The sequence below is a fragment of the Canis aureus genome, chromosome 31, assembly GCF_053574225.1.
Source record: "Canis aureus isolate CA01 chromosome 31, VMU_Caureus_v.1.0, whole genome shotgun sequence".
Taxonomy (NCBI): Eukaryota; Metazoa; Chordata; class Mammalia; order Carnivora; family Canidae; genus Canis; species Canis aureus.
The window spans coordinates 18,436,482-18,460,210 of record NC_135641.1 but is presented as its reverse complement, the minus strand read 5'-3'; the positions used below and the strand labels follow the sequence as shown (position 1 = coordinate 18,460,210).

Sequence of the window (23,729 nt, the reverse complement as noted above, 5' to 3'; positions counted from 1 at the left end):
GTTTAAGTCCTTGAAGGAGTATGCCCATCTCAAAGGAAAAAGAAAGCAGTGAAAACCTTCTCTGACCATCACTGGGAAAAAGAGGATATAGGACAAGGGCAGCACCAATGGAGGACATATAGGAGCATCTACCTGCATATGAAAAGAAAAAATGCCATATGGGCAGCCAGTCCAAGGAATCTGCCCTAAGATAGATGGGTTGGGAAGTTACCAGTCTATTTAGAATCTGACAGTCAGCATGTCAGTCCACTCCACTGATCCTGTGAGTATCGTAGTATCATAAAATGATAGAGCTTGAAGGATAATTAATTTGGTTTAATATTTATTGAGAATTTACTATTTTAGCTGGTGCTGTCTAAGCACTGAAGATACATCAGTTAATAAGACATCCTAGGTCTCTGCCCTTAAAAAGCTTATCATCAGCTAAATTACAAGTGTGATTTTGGGTAATAGCAAATGCTATGAGGAGAAATGAAGAGCAGGATAAAGGGATAGTGAATGAAGGGCTGAGTTGTTTTAGATTGGATGATCAGGAATTGCTCTTTGTGGAAGATAGAGTTAGGGATTTGAATGATGTGAAAGTGCCAACCATATAAATGTCTTTGGGAAGAGCATTCCAGACAAAGGGAAATACCATTGAAGAGTCTGTGGTGGGAATGAATTGGCATATTTGAGAAACCAGCCAGAAAGTTAATGAAGTTAGTTAGGGAGGGTGGGCAAAGATGAGATGGGAGAGGTAGTTGGGGCCAGATCGTAGGCCTTAGTAAGGAGTTTAGATTTCATTCTAAATATGTTGGGAAGCCATAGGAAGGTTTTGAGTAGGGACTTGATGTGATCTGTTTCATGTTTTAAAAATGATTACTCATATGTTATGTGGAGTTTAGACTGAAGAAGGGCAAATGTAAAAGCAAGGGAGGCCAATGAGGAGATAATTACAGTATTTCAGGTGAGGTTGTAGATGAAGATGCACCAAGTGATAAGCAGTAGAGTGGTGAGAAACATGCTAGGAGGTTTTGGAGTGAAAGGCAAAAAATCAAGAATTACTTGATTTTTAACCTGAGGTGAAGGTGAGTTCACTGAGATCACAGAATTAATTGGTTAACAGAACTGAGATGCTTATTTCGATAATTTTCACTGCATTTTTAGGTCTCTGCCTTTATCTTCATTTGAATTTCTTAGTTTCTCCTATTCTATAAGCTTTAATATCCCATCAATAAAGCCACTTGAAGAGTTCTATAATGTCATTGATTATTACTACATCACGCTAGTGATGTAAGATCTAAGTGATCTTGTAACCATTTTTAATTGTCTTCATTAAGTCTTAGTCAAAGGCGTCATCCATAGAAACATTTGAAAAATATTGGCTGCAGATAGCTCAGGAGTTGAGGGAAAATTTACAAATAAGAGTCAAATAAATAGATTTTTCCCACATAAAGCAATTGTCAGTTTCACAGACTCTGAATACTGATCTAATGAGAGTGAGTAGCAGGGTGATCTTAAGAGGTCTCCCTGGGAAATTTTGTGATTGTCAGACAACATTAGTCCAACCTTGCTGTGTCTTGCCCTGACCTTGTGTGCCATTTGTGGTTACTGCCTCTACAGTCTGGCATTCTTCTCTCAAACCCCACCTGCACACTTTACTTGTTTGCAGACTTACATGAGGTACACTGGTGTCAGACTCTCTCTTCTTCTGGAAGATGCCACCAGGCTCACCTATTTGGCTTTCCAGGATACCTGGTACATCTTGATGATTTTATTTCCTTTTACTGCCCAGAGTCAGTTTTGTCTCCTAGTGTTGACCCATTAGGAGGGCCATCTAGTCCTTGAACTATGCCATTTTTGCTAGAACACCTGACCCCATTCTGACAGCAGGGTCCAAAGTTTGTCATCTTGCCCATGGTTTCTAGGTCTGCAGGGTTTGGACCACTCAAAAGTATTTACCACTGTCACCTCCAAAAGGCTGCTTACTCATCATGTGCTCTCTGATGGAAGGCCTCATCTACATGGCTCATTCTTTCAGAAAGAGCTAAAAGCCATTAGCGCTATACTAAGGAGCATCTGGTATCATTCCTTAACACTCTATCCACCCATTTAGTTCCACTGACTCTCATGGAAGCAGTCTGTTACTGTGGCTTGTTTAAAAAGTCAAATGGTGGGTTCAGCGTATTCTCAGGACTAAATCCAGAGCCTCTGACCCACAGGCTACTATTACTTTTTTTTTTAAAGGAATGCTGCCAAAGAATTTGAAAGGATATAGAGCTCATTTATTTAACAAACTTACTATTTTAACATAAAATAGCCATGCAAGGCATATCCATGGGGCTTAGGATAAAAATGGTGAAAAAGGCACATATTCTTCCTGATAAGATCTGAGGTATTTAGAGGACTGGGAAGTAGTTACAGATTCTTTTCAACATGTCTCCCTTAGAGTATTATGCAAATTTAGTAATAGAAATGGTCCTAAATATGCTATATTTGCTCAAGGTACATATGCAAATTATTATTTTGTTACATTTTCCTTGGTTATATGGGACTATTCTAAGAGAAATGAATACAAATCTCTGTCATATAGATTGCATTATTAAGTAATGCATCAGTAAGTTTATTATATACTTAAAATAATAATCACATGTTTTTGTGAAATAATCGTGGTCTAGTCCTACCGTGTAACTCAAAATAGAAGAACTAAACAGCTGCCACTCCTGGTTATTGTTTGGCAAATATATAGGGAAGAACCCAGTTTTGAGCATTCCACAGCCTCCAGGCTTTTTAGACTTAAAGGGCAACTACACTGCCACAGGGGAACCAGCAGAAAATTTCCACACTGGCTAATACAATGATAATTTTCAGTTATACCTGTAAAATTCATCTCGATGTTGGCTGTTGGCAAGTGCTACAGATGAGATTGGGAAACGTTACTGTCAACAGAAAAAGGACTTCAATATTTATGCTTCTGGCCTCAAATGAAATTTAGATGGCTAACTTCAAAATGATTCCTATTTACTTAAACATAGTATTGATTTGTGCACTGTTAGACACTCTGAATATTTATATTCCTTCAATCTTCAAGTGCTTTCAAGTGTTTCTTTTTAAGATTTTATTTATTTATTCATGAGAGTCACAGAGAGAGAAGCAGAGACATAGGAAGAGGCAGAAGCAGGCTCCCTGTGGGGAGCCCGATGCCCAACTTGATTCCAGGACCCTGGGATTATGACCTGAGCCAAAGGCAGACATTCAACCACTGAGCCACCCAGGTGCCCCCTTTCAAGTAGTTCTAATGATAAAAAGAAAACAGGTATAAATTTAAATCCCAACACTGCCGCTTATGAACTTGAGCAAGCTATTTAACCTTTCTAACTTTTAATTTTTCTTCTGTAAAATTGGGATAATACCTAATTCATAATAATTTTGAAACAATATGCATAAAATATCTAGTGTAGTGTCTGGAACAATTAAATACTCAATAAATGTTAATTATTTGTATTAATACAGTACCTTACATATAATAGATTCTTGTAAACATTTGTTGAATGACTAAACAAGTGACTAATAACTTTACTATCACAGAACTTCAGGAATATTTTGTCATTTATTATAATTTTACTCAGTTCTTTTTATAGATCCAACAAATCACATTTTTTTCTTCTGTGAATACATCACAGAACCTTAACCTCAGCTCTTTGGTGTCATGCCAGGGAAATAGTAAAATATCATGCATGTTTCTGAAGCCAGGGTTTATTGGCCATTTGTCAAGGGGGTACTCCTTTCTTTATCTGGGAACCAAGTGGATATGGAGCTACTATATACAAGATATGGGTTTTTTCCTTCCTAAGGGGTAAGTTATGAACATTAAACATGAAAAGTAACAAGAACTTGACGTGTTCTTCAGATTTCTTCATCTCTTGCCCTGTATCATGAGGGTTTTGCCATGCTTGGCTATTTTGAAATATTTGTTGGAAGAAAGTGGAATATGCATTTCAGGGCCCCAAATGAGACCAGAAAAGTTGTGCTTGGATATTGACACTAACAATCATGTTTGGTGTGAAACCAGGAAGCAGATCACCTCAGTTCCAATGAAGCAATAACTGGACAAACCTTTATTTGTCCTCTCTCCTATGGTTGGATGTGGGTAGGAATTCATCACTGTTAGGAGATTTGAAACAATAAAAGGAAAGATGCCTCACAAAAAAGGCTGAGCAAACACTGTGGGTAATATTTAATGGCTTTTTAATTTTATTTTGATTGGGAAATAAAAAGAATTTTATTGAAAAACGATTCTGACTCATATCTGTTTCTGGGAGTTTTGAAATTTTTCTGCACTGCTTCATACAAAAAATGATTGACTAATTTCTGACCTAAAGAGGAGGGCTCCCTAATCAGTAGTCAAGAAGTTCCTCAAGACAGTGTCCCACTTTTATTTATTTATTACTTTAAAAATTATTCAAGTATAATTAGCATATAATGGTATATTTTTTCAGATGTATAACATTGATTAGATAATTCTGTGCATTACTCAGTGCTCACCACAATAGGGGCTGTCACAGTCTGTCACCGTACACAAAATATTATTGACTGTATTCTTTATGTTGTACTTTTCATCTCTGTGACTTATTTATTTTATAACTGGAACATTGTACCTCTTAATTGCCTTATCTATTTCACATACCCGACCAGGTATCCTCCCCTCTGGCAACTACCAGTTTGTTTCCTATATTTAAGAGTTTGTTTAGGGATACCTGAGTGGCTCAGTTGGTTGAATGTCTGACTCTTGGTTTCAGCTCGGGTCATAATCTGGGAGTTACGATCTTGAGGTCATGAGATCAAGCCCTGTACTGGGCTCTGCATTCAGCGGGAAGTCTACTTAAGATTCTTTCTCTCCTTCTCCCTCTGTCCCTCCCCCGGCTTGTGTGTGCTCTCTCTCTTTCAAAATAAATAAATCTTTGGGAAAAAAAGAGTGTTTTTTTTTTTGTTTTTTTTTTTTTAGAATTTACATGTAAATGAAGTCATATGGTGTTTATCTTTTTCATTTGACTTATTTCACTTGGCATAATACTAGGTCAAACCATGTTGTCACAAGTGGCAAGATCGCATTCCTTTTTATGGCTGAATAATATTCTGTTGTGTGTGTATATGTATGCATGTATGTGTGTGTGCATATGTGTTATATATATAAATATATAAATATATGCATATACCACATCATTTATTGATGGACACTTGTGTTGCTTCCATATCTTGGCTATTGAGAATAATGCTGTAGTAAACATAGGGGTACATATGTCTTTTCAAATTAGTATTTTTGTTTTCTTTGGGTATATACCTAGTAGTGGAGTAGTAGAATTACTTGATCATATGGTATTTCTATTTTTAATTTTTTGAAGAACCTCCATAATGTTTTGAAAGTTTGCTGTTTTGCCAATTTACATTCCTGCCAAAAGTGTACAAGTGTTCCCTTTTCTCCACATCTTTGCCAATCCTTGTTATTTCTTATCTTTTTGATACTAGCCATTCTGACTGGAATGAGGTAGTATCTCATTGTAGTTTTGGCTTTCACTTCCCTAATGATTAGTAATGCTGAGCATCTTTTCATGCATCTGTTTTCCATCTGTATATATTTTTTAGAAAAATGTCTATTCAGGTCCTCTACCCATTTTTTAATCAGGTTATTATTATGTGTGCTGAGTTGTATAAGTTTTTTTTTTTTTTTTTTACATATTTTGGATATTAACCCCTTAATTTGTATATTTCATTTACAAATATCTTCTCCCATTCAGTAGGTTGCTTCTTTGTTTTGCGATGATTTCCTTCACTGTACAACTTTTTATTTTGGTGTATTCTCAACAGTTTATTTTTGCTTTTGTTTCTCTTGCTATAGGAGACATATCTATAATATGTTGCTAAGGCCAGGGTCAAAGAGATTATTGTCTACATTCTTTCAGGAGTTTTATGGTTTTAGGTCTCCCATTTAGGTCTTTAATCCATTTTCAGTTTATTTTTGCATATGATGTAGAAAAGTGGTCCAGTTTCATTCTTTTGCATGTAGCTGTCCAGTTTTCCCAGCACCGTTTATTGAAGATACTTTTTCCCCATTATATATTCTTGCCTCCTTTGTGATAGATTAGTTGACATGTAAGTGTGGGTTTATTTCTGGGCTTTCTCTTCTGTCCTGTTGATCTATATGTCTGTTTTCTGTGCCAGTACCATACTGTTTTGATTAGTATAGCTTTGTAGTTCATCTTAAAATCTAGGATTGTGATACCTCCAGCTTTGTTGTTCCTTCTCAGGATTGCTTTGGCTCTTCAGGGTCTTTTGTTCCAAACAAATTTTAGGATTGCTTGTTCTAGTTCTGTGAAAAATGCTGTTGGTATTTTGATATGTATTTCATTGAATCTTGCTTTAGGTAGTATGGACATTTTAATGATACTTGTTCTTCCAATCCATGAGCATGGTAGTCTTTTCATTTGTTTTTATTGTCTTCAGTTTCTTTCATCAATGTCTTGTAGTTTTCAGAGAGAGTATAGGTCTTTCACTTCCTTGATAAAATTTATTCCTAGATATTTTATTCTTTTTGGTGCAATTGTAAGTAGGTTTGTTTTCTTAATTTTTCTTTCTACTACTTAATTATTAGTGTATAGAAATGCTACAGATTTCTGCATATTAATTTTGTATCCTGCAACTTTATGGAATTCATTTAACAGTTTTAAAGTTTTTTGGTTGTTTCTTTTGGGTTTTCTGTATACAGTATCATGTCATCTGCAAATAGAATTTTATTTCTTTCTTAACAGTTTGGATGCTTGTATTTTTTTCTCTTCTATGATCATTGAAGCTAGGACTTCCAGTACTATATTGAATAAGAGTGGTGAGAGTGGACATCCTTTTCTTTTTCCTGATCTTTGATGAAAAAACTCAGTTTTTCACCATTGGGTGGCACTGGTTCTGGTGGGGCTGCCTGCTTGGTGTGGCAGTGCAGGAGCCACTTTGGAAAGATGCCTGCCAAAGCAGGTAAGTTTGACAGGGTGAGTTTTCAGAGGAATGCCAGGATGGGGCATGAAGTGCTAGCAAGGAAGACGAAGAGTGTTAGCACTATTCCCCCAAGTTTCCAGCCATTTAGATTGGGAAGTGAGGTGGAAAGGAGAAGAGAAATGGTGCCTCTGAGCACTTTTGTTCCCAGAGAAATCTCCTGCAGATCCCTTCCCCTTCTGCATATGTTCTATGATTATTCAGAAATCTTCTTCACATATACCCCAAGCGCTTTTCAAACTACTGCTTCTGTGCTATCTCTGGGCCAAGTTATTAGTATGCTGGCTCTTTAAGGATGGAGACTCAGTTTTCTATTGCCATCTGGCTGTCCATGAGTTTAAGTCCCACTGGTTTTCAAACCAGGTGTTATGGGGATTGTCTTCCCAGTAGGGGTCCCCAGTGTCAGGAGTACCTGATCTTCTCACTTCTCCATGCTTGTGATGTCCCTTCCATTTGTGGTAGGTTGCATGATGGTGGTGGGGATTTTGTTCCCAACTGTGTTTCTGCCCCTCCTACTGTGGTTAACTGTGGAAAGTCTGTTCTGCCAGTCATCAGGTTGTTTTCAGTTAGTTGCATAGACTTAGCTGTTATCTTGGTGTGTCTGTAGGTTGAGGTGAGCTCAGGATCCTCCTATTCCACCATCTTCTCAAAACTCCAATGTCCCACTTTTATTGTCTAATTATATATTTCATGATTTCTATCTTTTTCATATTGAATTTATTTTTTGAATTTAAGTGTATTACATAGTTGCTTTTTCCATTATATTGTTTTTATATATAAAAAAGCCCTTTTTTGGTAATTTTATGGTTCTGTTAACACAAATACAATGTGTACATAAGCCATCTGTTTATTCATTTTCTTCACTGTGCAGCTTGGCATTGGGATTGGTGACTCCGATGGCCAGCTGAGCTGCTCTTTCCACACTGGTTTTTGGTTTTTGGAGAAGACACTGTGAGCCATCTCTGCACAGTAAGATTTGTTGCATATTAGCAGCACTTCAAGCTCCTTGATGTTGTAGACAACAACTTCCGGAAGCCACTAAGCAGTATGTGCTTTGTTTTCTTGGTGCTCCTGTAACCAATGCTGGGCATCAAGATCTGGCCCTTGAATCTTCTGTGCACCCTATCGTCAATGTCTCTGCGTTTCCAACAGTTGCACTTAATTTTGACATATCAGTCTGATTGATGCCGGATGAACTTCTTGGTCCTCTTTTTAATGATCTTGGGCTTCACAAGAGGTCTAAGGGTGGCCATGATGATGAATAGAAGATGGCTGCCACCTCTCAGGCAGCACTAGGAAGAGACAAAAAAGGCCTTTATTTTTTAATGCTACTTTGAATGAATGGCATTCGTGAATATCAGGATGGTATCAGAGGTTAGTTGCCTGTTAAGAGGTCTGTATTTTTTAAGAGGTCTCATACTGTTTTAGGTCAGGCTCTCCTTGAAGAAAAAGAGGCTTGAGTATGTATTATGTTGCATGATAAGAAAATGGTAATAATTTAACTCATTTTAAGACTTACCAAACTGGCAGTTTCACATAGTTCAACCTAATCACCTGAATTGGATTCCTGCCCCGAACTATTTCAACCAGGTTCATAGAGATTGATTGATATATAGGGTAAAGTACTACTTTCACAACTTGTAAAACTGCCACAGGAAACAGCTACTGGCACACTCTGGCCAGAGTAACAGTTCTACCCTATAGGTGGATTTGTGCGGGGAGTCAAATGATAAGTCAGTTCTTAGCCAAGTTATACCTTATATTCCACCAAAGAATGTGTATATCTCTTTTGAAGGAAAAAAAGATTGTTAAAAAATAACCTTAAAATACGTACAAACATGAAACTAAGGCTTATATAACAATGAAAAAAACATTGCAAATCAAATACCAACAAGTACAAAGCCAATTTAAATGAACCACACTGATTTAATGACCGTGTTTTTCACCCCCTAAATCATGATTTGCATTATTGCAATGGTGCAGATTTCAACAGTGAAGAGTCTTATGCATCTGCATGAGTAACTATCCATACGCATGTGATCACTCAGTTTTCTCAGTATTTATTTCTACTGCAAAACCTTCATTTGTACAACAAAGTGTGATCCATTTGGTTCTCTTGCTGTAGATATGACCAACTCTGCTCTTTTGGGTAGAAGTTTGGCATTTCACAATTAAAAGTACATTTCACAATTAAAAGGTACTCTTTGGTGCTAGAGCTCTTTGTTTCTATTCACCCTTATTGAGGCTCTTTGGTGACATGTGGAGCTCTTCTTTTTTTTAAAGATTTAATTAATTAATTAAGTAATTTATTTATTTATTATGGAGAGAGAGTTGGGGAGGAGCAGAGGGAGAAAATCCCAAGCAGATGCCATGCTGAACATGGAGCCCAGTGTAGGGTTTGATCTCATAATCCTGAGATCATGACCTGAGTTCAAATCAAGAGTCAGATACTTATCTGACTGAGCCACCCAGGCACCCATATGTAGGGATCTTCTGTTAGATTTCACACCTGTGGGGAACGCTATCTTATCTATAACATTTTGCTAGTCTTAATATAGAGTAGTTAGTATTTAAAATGATAAGAAAAGAGTTTTCAGTTGCTATTATTTTAATAATAAATATCTCATTGAATTTAAGTTCCTATCTATGAATTAAATCTTGTCCTGGGTGAGATTATATCCCTCTGCTTTTCCTTTCAGTAGACATTTTTTCTGTCATCTATCATTAGATTAGAAAAACATTACCAAGTTTCCATCCAAGGCTTCCATCTCCTAATTGCTGACAAAAGAAGATGTGAAAATAAATAATGACTCAGGAATTAAGTATTAATGTTCAGGGATTTTAATATCAACATTGCAATCAACATTGCCAAGATATCACTTTGTTATTTTAGGAAGAATAAACAACAGCAAACAAATCTTTTTTAAAAGAAGCCTAAATTGTATCAGAGATCCCCTTGTAGTAGGTCTATTTTTTAAAAAAAATAAAAGTGCCCAAACTCAATTGCATTCTTTCTTTTGATTTATAGTCGGTAGGTAGACAAAGGGCTCTTGGTCTAAATGTCAGCTGTTCCTTAAGATATAAGGTAAAGAGTTAAAACCCTCAAATAATTTCTCAGGGGGTCTTCCTCTTACATTAACTATTCAATAAATTACTCATCAACTACTGATGAAATAAAGAAATTGCAAGATGATTTTAAGGAGCAACATTCTAAGATATAACTGATATAAGATTAATTTAGATATTTGTAATATATCCTTATGTTATAATCGTAAGCTTTTAGTGGCTGAAACAGGAGACAAGGAAGAGTCAGAGAGAATGAAATTATGTTTCTTTACAACTCATTCATTAGTGTATTCAACAAACATTGAGTATTTGGCCCTTAACCTAGATACCAGGGATACACAACTCGCTGGCTTTGCATACATTATTTCTTCCTCCAAGAATGCCTTTCTACTAGTTCTCCATCTGGAAAACAACTCATTCTTCCAGATTCAGTTCAAAGGATATTCCTTGTACACAGATAATAATTAGTTGGTCAAACCTCTGTGCTTTGATATACTATTTGTATATTGCTAAATAGGTATAAGGAACACATCTATCAACTCAATGTAACAACCAACTCAAGTGTAAACTCTTCAGGGACATATTCCACTGTTAAACTTTTAGTATTTTTCCTTTTTGCATTTTAAGGTACATTGTTTTCCTGTATAAAATTTTGGTAATCTTTATGTCTCATTCTTTAAAATGTTATTTGAGTAGCACTTATTTATGTGACAAATATTCTTTGATTTTTATTGGCAGCATAATATCATATGTGTAAGCCATAATTGATTTAGCCATTCCTTTACTTTTGGATAATTAGGTTATTTCCATTTTTCTAGCTTTATAAATAATGCTGAAATCCTTGAAGTAAAATACTTGTCGATATCTTTGACTATTTATTTAGAGTTAATACATTTCTTGGAGTGATATTATTGAGTCAAATGATATGAGCAGTGTTAATTAAGGCTCTCACCATAAACAGCCAAATTGCTTTCTTTTTTTTTAAAAAAGATTTTTTTTATTTATTCATGAGAGAGAGAGAGAGAGAGAGGCAGAGACACAGGCAGATGGATAAACCGGCTTCATGCAGGGAGCCCGACGTGGGACTCAATCCCAGGTCTCCAGGATCACGCCCTGGACTGAAGGTGGCGCTAAACCGCTGAGCTACCGAGGCTGCCTGCCAAATTGCTTTCTAAAAAGTCTGTTCCATGAGTAACATATGAGAATGTGTATTTTACCTTACCCACCCTTTTCAACCCTAGAGATATCATTTCAAAAACCTTTACCAATTTGGTATGTGATAAATAGTTCTTTGATTTCTTGAGTGACTTTATGATTTTGTAATTTGGGCACTTGTGTTTTCAATAATTTGATTATTTTCTGTATTCTTTCTAGGCAAAGAAGTTAAAAAGGCTAGAATAAACTAAACTTAAAAATATACTTAAAGAAAAAAATATACTTAAAGATAATATACATTATACTTAGATAATATACATCTTAAGGCATTTTTAAATTATTGATAAGTACAGATATTAAGATATTTGCCATTGTGGAAAAAATAACTTAAGAAAAAAATATACCCTATCCTTTTGTTACATATCACATAATTATATGTGTCATTTTTTCCCCCCTCAATTGGTAGAATAGTATAAGCTATGTCAAGGAAATCCAAGGAATGAAAATAATATAATAACAACTGGGATTGCATATCCTTAGAGCAGTTACAATTAAACAAAAACAATAACAAAAAAAAATCTCTGACCATATCAAATGTTGGCAAATTTATGGAGCAATTGAAACTCTGGTGCTGATGTGGGCTAGCGAGATCAGTACTGAGTATGTGGAGGTATGAGAAACACTTTCCTCTCAGCCCTACCCTTATTTCTAACTTCATCTCTTGATTTGCCTGAGATCCAAGCATTTATGACATTTTTGAAGGATAGACAGTGGGTCCATAAGAGTCCTTGAGGTCAGAATGAAGTAAGTGATTAAAGGGCTCCTGAGAGAAAGGAATCATCACAACAAATGAAGGTGTCTATCACAATGGGAAGGGAGAATTAGTATAGGATACAGATGTGAGGCTAAAATTTCTTCCTGCTTAGAATCTTGTGGGTGCTTATGACTCTGGAAAAGAGATGGTCAGGTGGTAAAGTTGAAAGCACTTTATCACTATGAGCCCAAGCATTTCTGCTGTTGATTCCTTCTACTTTTTTGTATGTGGAGTTGAAAACGTGAAAACCTTTTGTTCCAGGTGAGGACTGAATGTCAGGACTGGGTTAACATCAGTGTATTGGTGACCAAAATTGGGCTGTAGATGGTGTTTATGCCAGGAACGTGGAGGCAGGCAGGACGGTGTTCCAGGCCCCAGAAGTTGAGAGAATAGGCACCGTGGAGGATGTCAAAGGTTATAACCACCATGCAGCTTCTTGCCAAGCATAACAGGAGAAATTGTATTAGCCAAGAGGAATGTTAGGAGCCAGAGTATGTGGACAGTAGATAGGAAGCTGTGTAAATTCAATGTGAGATATTCCCTAGCTTTGAGATATCCGAGAGACACCAGGGATGATGGAAAGGCTGCTGTTTGACAAGTGGGGACTATTATTCTAGTAGCACTGGGAAAAACATTAAAGTGCTCATGTGTAAGCTCCATAAGCAAATGGTAACTAGAGAGTTATATGACTTAAAATGGATTTTATAAAATAAAAATTTAAAATCTAAGTTAAGATAATAATTTATATAGAAAACCCATTATTAACCAAAATTGGAAGAGCAATTTCTTTTGTATTACAAATACGGTAGAGTATCTTATAGTTTATAGGTTTGGCCCATAGTTCAAAAGCTGGGGTCCCAAGTTAGTCAAAGGATTCTTATAAGGTGCTGCCTGGGATTGTTCATCCCCCACATCCAATATGTTATCCATGTAACTCAGAGGTATCTGTTATGGTGTCTTTGTTATATTTAGTCCCGTTGTCTGTTTTGATTTTCCTCATTTAGTTTAGCAAACCTTTGTTATTGTTATCTTGCTGCCTTCTCTCTGAACAGACCAAGGCTTTTAAACAAACATTGCATCTGTGCTGTGGATAAGTTTGCTTTGTGTTGCTATCTTATCTTTTATCTATTTAACAGCATGATTCTTTGGGGCTGGATATGGGGCTTTGAAGGAGTTTAATTTAGATTTATTTGGGCGTCCTGAAAAATCACTGCAGTGCTCAATCAGTTTTTTCTCTTTAGGCATCTCCCTTCATTTGTATTTGGAGGAAGGATGAGTTGGGAGAGAAGCAAGAGAGAAGAGGAAGGAAACCAGTTCTCTTTTAATCTCCATTTAAAGCTTTAAGAAAAAACATCAAAGAAAATAATTCTATATTTTAATCAAAATGAACAGATTCAGCTCCTGGTAAAAAATTTGATTTGTAAAAATACATTTGAGTTTTAGCTTCAAAGTAGAGTCAAATTTTTATAGGGGTTACAATATGATTCTAACTTTTTTTTGGTAGCTAGATTTGGCAAGTGTTTACTCTAGACATATTCTGTGTCATGGTCATCAGATGTAATAGGTAGATATAATCAGGGAGAATCGATTGAGGTAGTTGATACAGTAGTCTTATTTTACAGGTGAAGAAACTGTAGAAATTAAGTGTGGCTAATAAGAGGAAGTATCAGGATTAGAACTCAGCCTATCCATTCTAACAAGAGTACTCTTCCTTTGTGTCCAGACCAGTACTTTCCAAACTAATCTGCACATCAGTCATCTGAGGATCTGGCTAACCTGTGGGTTCTAATGCAGCAGGTCTGGGGCGGAGCCTGAGATTGTGCTTCTCTTACAGGCTCCCTGTAAGAGATGCTGCTGCTTATTTACCAACTACACCTTGAGTGGCAAGGTCTTAAACTCTTCTCACTTGGTGACATAAAAATAATCTTTTGTAATGACAAGTTATCAGTCTATCAGTTTGCTTATTATTTTATTTCCTAGAAAATCTGACATTGATTTTTTGATGATCCCAGAAGATAATGGTTTTGTATACACTTGGTGTAGTCTGATCCAGCAAATGCACTTTTGAGAATGTGATCTAAAGTGGCAGATACTAGCAAGAAAATTACTCAGTGCTTTTTAAGTGACTTAATTTTTTGAAATAATAGATTGAAAACAAATCCAAATTAGATAATGTAGAGTAATTATGGCAAAGAAATTTTGGGTAAATCCTGGGTAAAATCACTTTTGAAATCAGTTGTGTAGATGATTTAATTGTAGAGAATGACTATATCCCTTTCTCTTTTGTTTGTTAGGCTTTAACTAGACAATGAACAATACCAGCTGTAATCTAATTGAAGTCAGCAGTCCCAGGTGTTCAGAGAGGCTGCTCATTCAGTCACAGTTTTCCAAATCAAGCCCTTCTTGGGATAAGCCCTTTGAAGGGCTTTACTGTTGAAGTGTATTTCTTTTCAGTGCTCTTAACAGTGAACTGTTTTCTTGTGATTAAATGCACTAATAAAACAGACTATGTTAAAATTAGTTTAATGATAGTCAAGACATTATTTCACTGATAGAAGTTATAGCAGGAAGCCCATTTCTGTCAGTTATAGAAGAGTTATAATTACTCTTAGAGATGAAGATATCATGTGCCCTGAGCTCCCCTTCCCAGGGTTAAGTGCACACACTGAATGAAGATATCATGTGCCCTGAGCTCCCCTTCCCAGGGTTAAGTGCACACACTGAATCCCAAAAAGACTCAATAACTTGCTGAAGGTCAATCAGCTTCTTGGCAGCATCATTTTTATTAGCAGTTTGGTTGGCGATCACAACGTCAACTGCTGCCAGGGCCAGGTAAGAAACAATTTAAGGTTATAAATTATAACATAAGAGGGGGTGTTAGGGAATGTGGCAAATAGCTTATGTGAAAGAGTCACTGACACACAGATCTAGTGGATTATTCACATATAGAAACAGGGACTCAGTATAGCCAGATCATCTTTTTTTTTGTTTTTTTAAGAGAGCACTTTAAAGCAGGAGTGGGGATGGGTAGGGGCAGAGAGAGAGGGAGAGAGAATCCTAAGCAGGCTCCATGCTCTGTGTAGAGCCAAACTTGGGATTCAGTCTCATGAGCTGAAATCAAGTTTATGCTTAACTGACTGAGCCACTCACATGCCCCCAGATCATCTGATTTTTAAATAAAAGCTGGGAATCCAGAAAGTTTATATAAAAGATTTCAATTTTAAAATACTGACAAAGAAAAACGAAAACAAAAACAATGTGAATCAGACAAAACACATTTACAAGGCAGATTTGGCCCGTGGGGTTGCACTTTTATAATCCCTGATCCAGGCTTTTGTTCTCCCAATTTAGTGTACCTCCATCAGTGATTTCTAATAGCTCCCTGAAGTATCCTTAGAGGGGAGGCCAGGTGATTGGGTTCTGGTCCTTCTAATTCCATATCAATAAGGTCTCAACATGCAGATTGTTTGGAAAGAAGGGTTCCAAATAATGATGCATAAAAATTTAAGATCCTTCCTGCTGTCCTTGAGGTAAAAGCATTTTAATTTATGAGGTCAGTGAAGAAAAATGAAATCGTAAAGTAAAAGAGGAATTCCTGCCTCAAGAGGGAGCTTTCCTGGACAGACATTGGTTAAGTTTCCCCAATAATAGAGCATATTAATCAGATGACTTTGACAATGGTTATCTGAAATATATGTATAAATATACATATATATATGTATGTGTATAACAGAGAGAGGACATTCTAATTAGAGGTAGAATTGTCACTCTTTTCTTTCCTTTCCTCATGGCATTGAAGGAGAACTAAGGCCAGTCATGAAGAAATGATGAGCTATTGGAATACTGGTGTCATTTGAGACAGAAGTGGGGGTATAAGATAAGAGGGGTTATCAGTACAATCAACTTTGGTATTCACTCATGGTCTCAATTATTTGTGAACCTCCTGAGAGGTCATTGTCATAATGTATAGTTGTTTTTCCAAAACACAAATTTTAATTGCGTAGTTCAATGGTTGCTATGGAGAAGAAGGACACTGATCTGGTATGTGAGCTTAGACTACCATTCAGTATTTGAATGTTGTTTTTTTTTTTAATTTTTTAATTTATTTATGATAGTCAGAGAGAGAGAGAGAGAGAGAGAGAGAGAGAGAGAGAATGGCAGAGACATAGGCAGAGGGAGAAGCAGGCTCCATGCCCTGGGAGCCCGATGTGGGATTCGATCCTGGGTCTCCAGGATCGCGCCCTGGGCCAAAGGCAGGCGCTAAACCGCTGCGCCACCCAGGGATCCCCCATTCAGTATTTGAAAGGATTAAATCAGTTAATACAGATAAAGTATATCTAGCCTAGAGAAAATGTTTAATCAATGGTAGCTGGTATTATTATTTCTTTATGTGGCTTTTACATTTTCTACTTATTGCTGTTTTATAAGAGGTCTTATAAAGTTATACATTAGGGAAAGTTATAGGGAGAATTATTTTCTGGCATGATATTCCAAATTGGGTATATATGAACACCAGACCTGATTTTTTTCTTTTAAGGATACAATTTAAAAATTGGAAAAATTCTTCGAGAAAATTTGTTGAGAATTTATCCTTTTCTATCTAGCTATTTACCTTTTGCATTTTGCATTTTTCAGGAATAGAATTTACTTAATGAAGTATTTTTTTCTTTAATAAAACTGTAATATCCTATGCTGATTACAAAATGGTGTAGTAGCAAGGGATTTGGAGCCAAACCTTGGGGGATTTGAATCTGTTTTGAAAAATCACCTTTACTGAGTTATAATTAACATAATATACAATTCACCAATTTAAAGTGCATAACGCAGTGGGTTTTTTAAAAAGTTATTTACAGGGTAATTCCATCATAACAATAATCTACTTTTAGAATATTTTGTGACTAAAAGAAACGATGCTAAAAGAAACCCTGTACCAGGGGTACCTGGGTGGCACAGTGGGTTGAGCTTCTGACTCTTGGTTTTAGCTCAGGTCATGATCTCAGGATGGTGGGATCCAGCCCAGTGTTGGGGTCTACACTCAGTGTGGAGTCTGCTGGAGTTTCTCTCTCCTTCTTCCTCTACCCCTTCTGCCTTCCTCCCCACCCTCAACCCACTCCCCATGCACTCATTTGGGAGCACATGTGTGCTCTCTCCCTAAAATAAATAACTAAATCTTAAAAAAAAAGAAACCTTGTACCCATCAGCAGTCATTTCCACTTTTCCCAACCCCTCAACACTAGACAACCATTTATATGTTTTTCCATTGATTTGCCTATTCTGGTCATTTCATATAAATGGCTTCTTGCACTTAGCATAATATTTCAAGATTCATTCTTGTAGCATATATCAGAGTTTCCTTTTATTTACCTGTTGAATAATATTCCATTGTATGGATATGTCACATTTTATTTATTTACCACTCAATGGGCATTTGGGTTGTTTTACTTTTTTGGCTATTATGATTAATGTTGCTATGAACATATGTGTACAAGTTTTGGTGTGAACATAGGTTTTCAGTGCTCTTAGGTCTAGGAGTGGAGTTGTTGGCTCAAATGGTAATATTTAAGTTTTAAAGGAAATACCAAATGTTTTCTATAGTGGCAGCACAAACAATGTATGAGAGTCCTAATTTTACCTTCACATCAGCAATGTATGAGAGTTCTAATTTCTCTGGTACTTGTCAAAACTTGTTATTTTCCATTTAATTTTTTTACTGGCATAGCTACTGAGTATAAAATTGTATCTCATTGTGGCCTTAATTTGTATTTCTCTAATAACTAATGATGTTCAGGATATTTTCATATGTTTATTGGCTATTTGTATATTTGCTATGAAGAAAAGTCTATTTAAATCCTTTATTCAAAAAAAAATAAATAAATCCTTTATTCATTAAAAAAATTGAGTTGTCTTATTGTTGAGTTATAGGGGTTCCTTATGTCTTATGAACATATGCTAAAAAATAATGCCTGAAAATTACTTAGTACATAGAAGTGATTGGATAGTAGATCTCTTTTCTCATTGCTCTTTTGGTCTTAATATGCCTTCTTCCAAAGTTCATTGATGATTATATATTTAATATTTTGTTAACTTCAGTTTATTTTATCAAGAGCCTTTAGCTTAAGTTTATGCCATATACCTGTATCTATATCCATGGAGAGTTCAGAGTACTTAGTAATTCTAAGACAAATAAGGTGCTTAATCAATTAATTAAATATTGCATGTTTATTTCATCTTAATTCAACAACTAATTATTGAATACCTATATTTTTCATCATTGTGCTACAGATAGTCTTGCTAACAGACTGTCTCCCTTGCTGGCTGTGATGAAACAAGTTGCCATAATGGGAGCTGCCTTGTGGAGAGGCCCATATGGCAAGGAACTGAGTGCAACCTCTGCCTTACAGCCAGCCAGAAACTAAGGAGTTCAGTCTGAGAATCTGCAAGAAACTGAATTCTTCAATAATCATATGAGCTCAGAATCGAATCCTTTCCAGTCAAGATTTCAGATGAGACCTCAACCCTGGCCAACACTTTGATTGCAGCCTCCTGAGAGACCTGAAGCAAAGGACTCAGATAATCTGTCCCCAAATTTCTGACCCACAGAAATCCACAGAGATAATAAATATGTATTGTTTTAAGCTGCTAAATTTGTAGATAATAGGTAATTATAATTTATGCACTATTTTTTAAACACATTAATTCCTTTCTTTTACTCATTTCCCTAGCTCAAGGTTTGCCAACTTTGACACTATTGACATTTTGGCCCAGGTAATTCCATGTGGGACATCCTGTGCATTATAGAATGTTTAGCTGTCCACTGTCCTCTACCCACTATGTGCCAGTAGCACCCTCCAATTTGAGAAGCAAAAATGTTTCCAGGGATCCCTGGGTGGTGCAGTGGTTTGGTGCCTGCCTTTGGCCCATGGCGCGATCCTGGAGACCCGGGATCGAATCCCACGTCGGGCTCCCAGTGCATGGAGCCTGCTTCTCCCTCTGCCTGTGTCTCTGCCTCTCTCTCTCTCTCTGTGACTATCATAAATAAATAAAAATTAAAAAAAAATGTTTCCAGATATTGTCTAATGTCCTCTCAGGGAATACCCCCTCTCCATATTGAGAACCATTGTGTTCCCTCAATTATATTTTACTTCATTTTAGATTTTATTTATTTATTCATGAGAGGTGCAGAATGAGAGAGAGAAGCAGAGACATAGGCAGAGGGAGAAGCAGGCTCCCTGCAGGAAGCCTGCTGTGGGACTTGATCCCAAGACCCCAGAATCACGACCTGAGCCAAAGGCAGGTGCTTATCCACTGAGGCACTTAGGTGCCCTTCCCTCTGTTTAGAATACATTTTTCTACCATTGTTGTCAGATGGTATGTTATAACACAATTCAAATGCTATTTCCTGACACCTTGACTAAGGAAGATTATATAGACACATTATTTTTACTAGAGACTCATTTCCAAAAATACTTCTGCATTTACTGTAATGAGGTTGTATAGTACATGGTGTAATATTTGAGGAGGACCTCATTATTTATTATTATTTTTTATTATGTGTAAGACTGTGTAGGAGTATAAAGACTATGATACCCAAGTTTTACAGAATATTGATTTGAAATTATGATATGTGATCTCAATCAAATTTATATAGTCATTGATTTAAGTTGTCAAAGTATAATAGGAAAGGGGAAACAAGTATTTGTCATTGGATTAAACTTTTCATAAAAGTTATGATAAATTTTAAAATATAATCATTGTCAAAAATAATCAAACTTGTCTTACTGTATTTACTAACAACTCCCTATATATGGACTCAGACATTTTGGCTTTGATATCGAAGCAGTAACATAACTCAATTTCACACATAATTCATTTTGTTTTTGAGCTGTGCCTTCATAAGCACATTTTAATGCATAATTAAGCTAAATTTTATTTAGTTTATTTTATTCTACTTTTGGAGATCATCTACCCTGTCTCTGACTTGAATTTATGAATGCTTTAGTAACTCAATAATGAGACATTGGAATAATTTTCTTAAATTAATAAAAGGGGGGAATCTCCCATGGGGAAGGGAGCTGAAATATTCTTGACTTTCTATTGAAACTAAAGTCTAGTAATCACTATGTGAATTAAGATAAAACAATCACTTCCATTTCCTCTAACTTGGCAAATGATATAGATAAAATTTTCTTTACTTTTTCCACCTTGTAATTTTTTTTTTAAAAAGGTCATAATTTGGGATCCCTGGGTGGCGCAGCGGTTTGGCGCCTGCCTTTGGCCCAGGGCGCGATCCTGGAGACCCGGGATCGAGTCCCATGTCGGACTCCCGGTGTATGGAGCCTGCTTCTCCCTCTGCCTGTGTCTCTGCCTCTCTCTCTCTCTCTCTGTGACTATCCTAAATTAAAAAAAAAAAAATTAAAAAAAGGTCATAATTTGAGAAGAGTGTGTTCTTTTCAGTTGGCTATTGATATATTTTTATGGACTTGAAGATCAGAGTCTTATATTGGTATTGTGGTTTTGGTGTTTCAGTTAATTTTAAAAAATATTTTATTTATTTATCCATGAGAGACACAGAGGGAGAGAGAGACAGAGATATAGGCAGAGGGAGAAGCCTGCTCCCCGCAAGGAGCCCAATGCCGGACTTGATCCAGAGCCCTGGGATCATGCTCCAAGTGGAAGGCAGACTCCCAATTGCTGAGCCACTCAGGCGTCCCTCAGTTAATTTTTTATAAGACCAGAAACTCATTGTGTATACAGCTTCAAGTTCATGGGTAGCTTAGAGATAGGGTGTATCCTCTACTCATAATATAATAGTGCATAGTATAAGGACTCTAGGTTGCAAGTTCCAAAGAGTGAAACTCAAAGTGGCATACAAAATACAAAATTTAATGCTTAACATGACTAAAAGGTCTAGGAAGTATGGCTGACTTTCAAATACAATTTGACCCTATGCCTCGAATGATGTTATCAGGACTGTTTTTCTACATTGGCTCAGTTTTCCATTGTGTTTTCTACTGTAACTAAGGGATATGTTTTTAAGAGCATGGCAGGTACTGTGTTATATTGCTGGAAAAAGAAGGAGCATTTCCCTGATAAAGAGGAGGGGTTTCACAAATGTGGAGTGTTCTGTTCAGAAGAAGAGATGGGTATGGGACAAACTAAAAATAGATATTTACTTCAGAAGCCAAATTTTAAGCATGTGACCTGGTAAAGCATCTGTAATCAAAGGAAAAGGAGTTTAAATTTGAATTGTTAATTGCATCAGACTTTAATAGCTTTATTCATGCATCTCAGCAGTAGGAATATATATGCCAGGAAGACCAGATGTTCATCCTTCTCCTTGAGAAATGCTTGTTTTGCTTCTACCTATGTTTATTTCTATGGCACTAACTTACTTCTGCTCTAAGTGGACACCTTGTTTATATTTCTTAATACAGTTAAAAATCTGTTTCTTTAAGATTCTGCATATTTCTGATATTTTCACTATGTGTTTTTGTTGTTGTTTAATTATCAGAGGGAAATTTCTGGGAAGCAAGCTAACAGTTGTCCTATTTATCACCTAATCCATTCAGAATTTTAAAGTGTTTTGTACATTTTTGTAAGAAGGCAAAAATAATTTTAGCAGAGTAATTTCTTTTGCAAGTAAATTCTTTTGTTCCAAATATACCCTAAAGTTTTACTTAAGAAACCTATTTTGTTCTACGCAAAGCAGAGTTGGTCCATATATAAGGAAAGTTAGAAGATTAGGGAGAAATGTATGAAATCATTTTCACTATCTGCTCTTGATGCAGAAGGATGTAGTAGTTGTTGCTTGGGCATTTTTCACTTTTTTTTTATTACCTTATTCTACCTTTCTCATCATGCTGGGTCTCTTTTTAAATTTTTTAATTGGAGTTCAATTTGCCAACATATAGTATAACCCCCAGTGCTCATCCCGCCAAGTGCTCCCCTCAGTGCCCGTCACCCAGTCACCCCAATCCCCGCCCACCTCCCTTCCTACTACCCCTTGTTCATTTCCCAGAGTTAGGTGTCTCTCATGTTTTGTCACCCTCATTGAGATTTTCACTTATTTTCTCTCCTTTCCCTTTTATTCCCTTTCACTAATTTTTATATTCCCCAAATGAATGAGACCATATAATATTTGTCCTTCTCCGATTGACTTATTTCAGTCCATGCTGGGTCTCCAAGATTTGTGATGCGGCACCCTCATGCTCATATTTATCTAACTCCAAAACCCAACTTTATCACATATCTCCCTCTCTCTCTCTCAGCCCTCATCAATTATCACTAAATCTTATCTATTCTATCCCTCAAATCTTTTATTTTTTTTTATTTTTTTTTTTAAAGGATGGAGCTAGAGCTTCTTTTTTTTTTAATTTTTTTTTAATTTTTATTTATTTATGACAGTCACAGAGAGAGAGAGAGAGGCAGAGACACAGGCAGAGGGAGAAGCAGGCTCCATGCACCGGGAGCCCGACGTGGGATTCGATCCCGGGTCTCCAGGATCGCGCCCTGGGCCAAAGGCAGGCGCCAAACCACTGCGCCACCCAGGGATTCCCCTCAAATCTTTTAATCTTGCTTTTTTCACTCACTGCTACAGGTTTTCACAGTTCCTTAGCTCTGTACTACCATTTTGCAAACTGGTCTCTGCTTTTCATTCCCACCTCACTCTCCCCAGCCCCATCTTAGCCTCACAGCCAAGGTGATTGTTCTGATATGCTGATTTCATTGTAGAATTCCTTTTGGCTCAATTTTCATAGACTTTAGGATATGGCTCAGATGCCATGGCTTGGCACATAAATCCCTTCATATTGTGGCATCTGACCACTTACTCAGCTCAATTTTCTGTCTTAGTGGCATCTGCATCCTTTGCTCTAGACACATCCAATGCCCCTGCATCTTTTTTTTTTTTTTCTCCAGGCAGATTACTTTTGTATAGGACTTTGTCTCTCCTTTATTTTTTTAAAAGATTTTTTTTTTTTTTTTTTAGTTTAGTCATGAGAGACACACACACGCACACAGAGGCAGAGACACAGGCAGAGGGAGAAGCAGGCTCCATGTAGGGAGCCCGACATGGGACCCGATCCCGGGTCTTCAAGATCATGCCCTGGGCTAAAAGTGGCACGAAACTGCTGAGACACCCAGGCTGCCCCTGTCTCTTCTTTTTCTCCTGCCTAGCTCAGTAACTCTTATTCTTCCTTCAGAGTTGGGTCCAATCATTACCTTTCTTCTAATGGTTCTCAAAATCACTGTGGCTGAATTTCATGCTCTTAATCTAGCCTCCTCAGCATAGTACTTCACACCAACATGTAATTGTTGATTTGCTTGCTTGTCTCCCATATGATAATGCTATGGCCTTGAGGGTAAGATCTGTGTCTGGAGTAGTACTAGGCCCTTAGGAGATGATCAATAAATATTTAATGACTGAATGTATGATGGTTAATTTTATGTGTCAGTTTGGCTAGGCTGAAGTCCCCAGTAGCTTGGTTAAATACTAGTCTAGCTGTTGATCTGAAGGTATTTAGTTAGTAATGTGACTAACATAATCAGCTGAGTTTCAGTAAAGTGGATTCCTTTCCATAATGTCCATGGGCCTCATCTAATCAACTAAAAGTCTTAAGAACAAAATTAGAAGTTTTGTGGAGAAGGAGGTATTCTACCTAAAGATTATAACAGA

General features: G+C 36.7%; 1 long non-coding RNA gene across 2 annotated transcripts in view; it reads left to right on the top strand.

The window, feature by feature from the left end:
* Positions 1 to 14,575, top strand: part of LOC144302449 (uncharacterized) — a 46,734-nt gene extending 32,159 nt beyond the window's left edge. For both annotated transcript variants that reach the window (XR_013369290.1, XR_013369291.1), the window contains 2 exons: positions 13,297 to 13,459; positions 14,350 to 14,575. This is a non-coding gene — a long non-coding RNA (uncharacterized LOC144302449). The remainder of the gene's footprint in view (positions 1 to 13,296; positions 13,460 to 14,349) is intronic.
* The last annotated feature ends 9,154 nt before the right edge of the window (positions 14,576 to 23,729 follow it).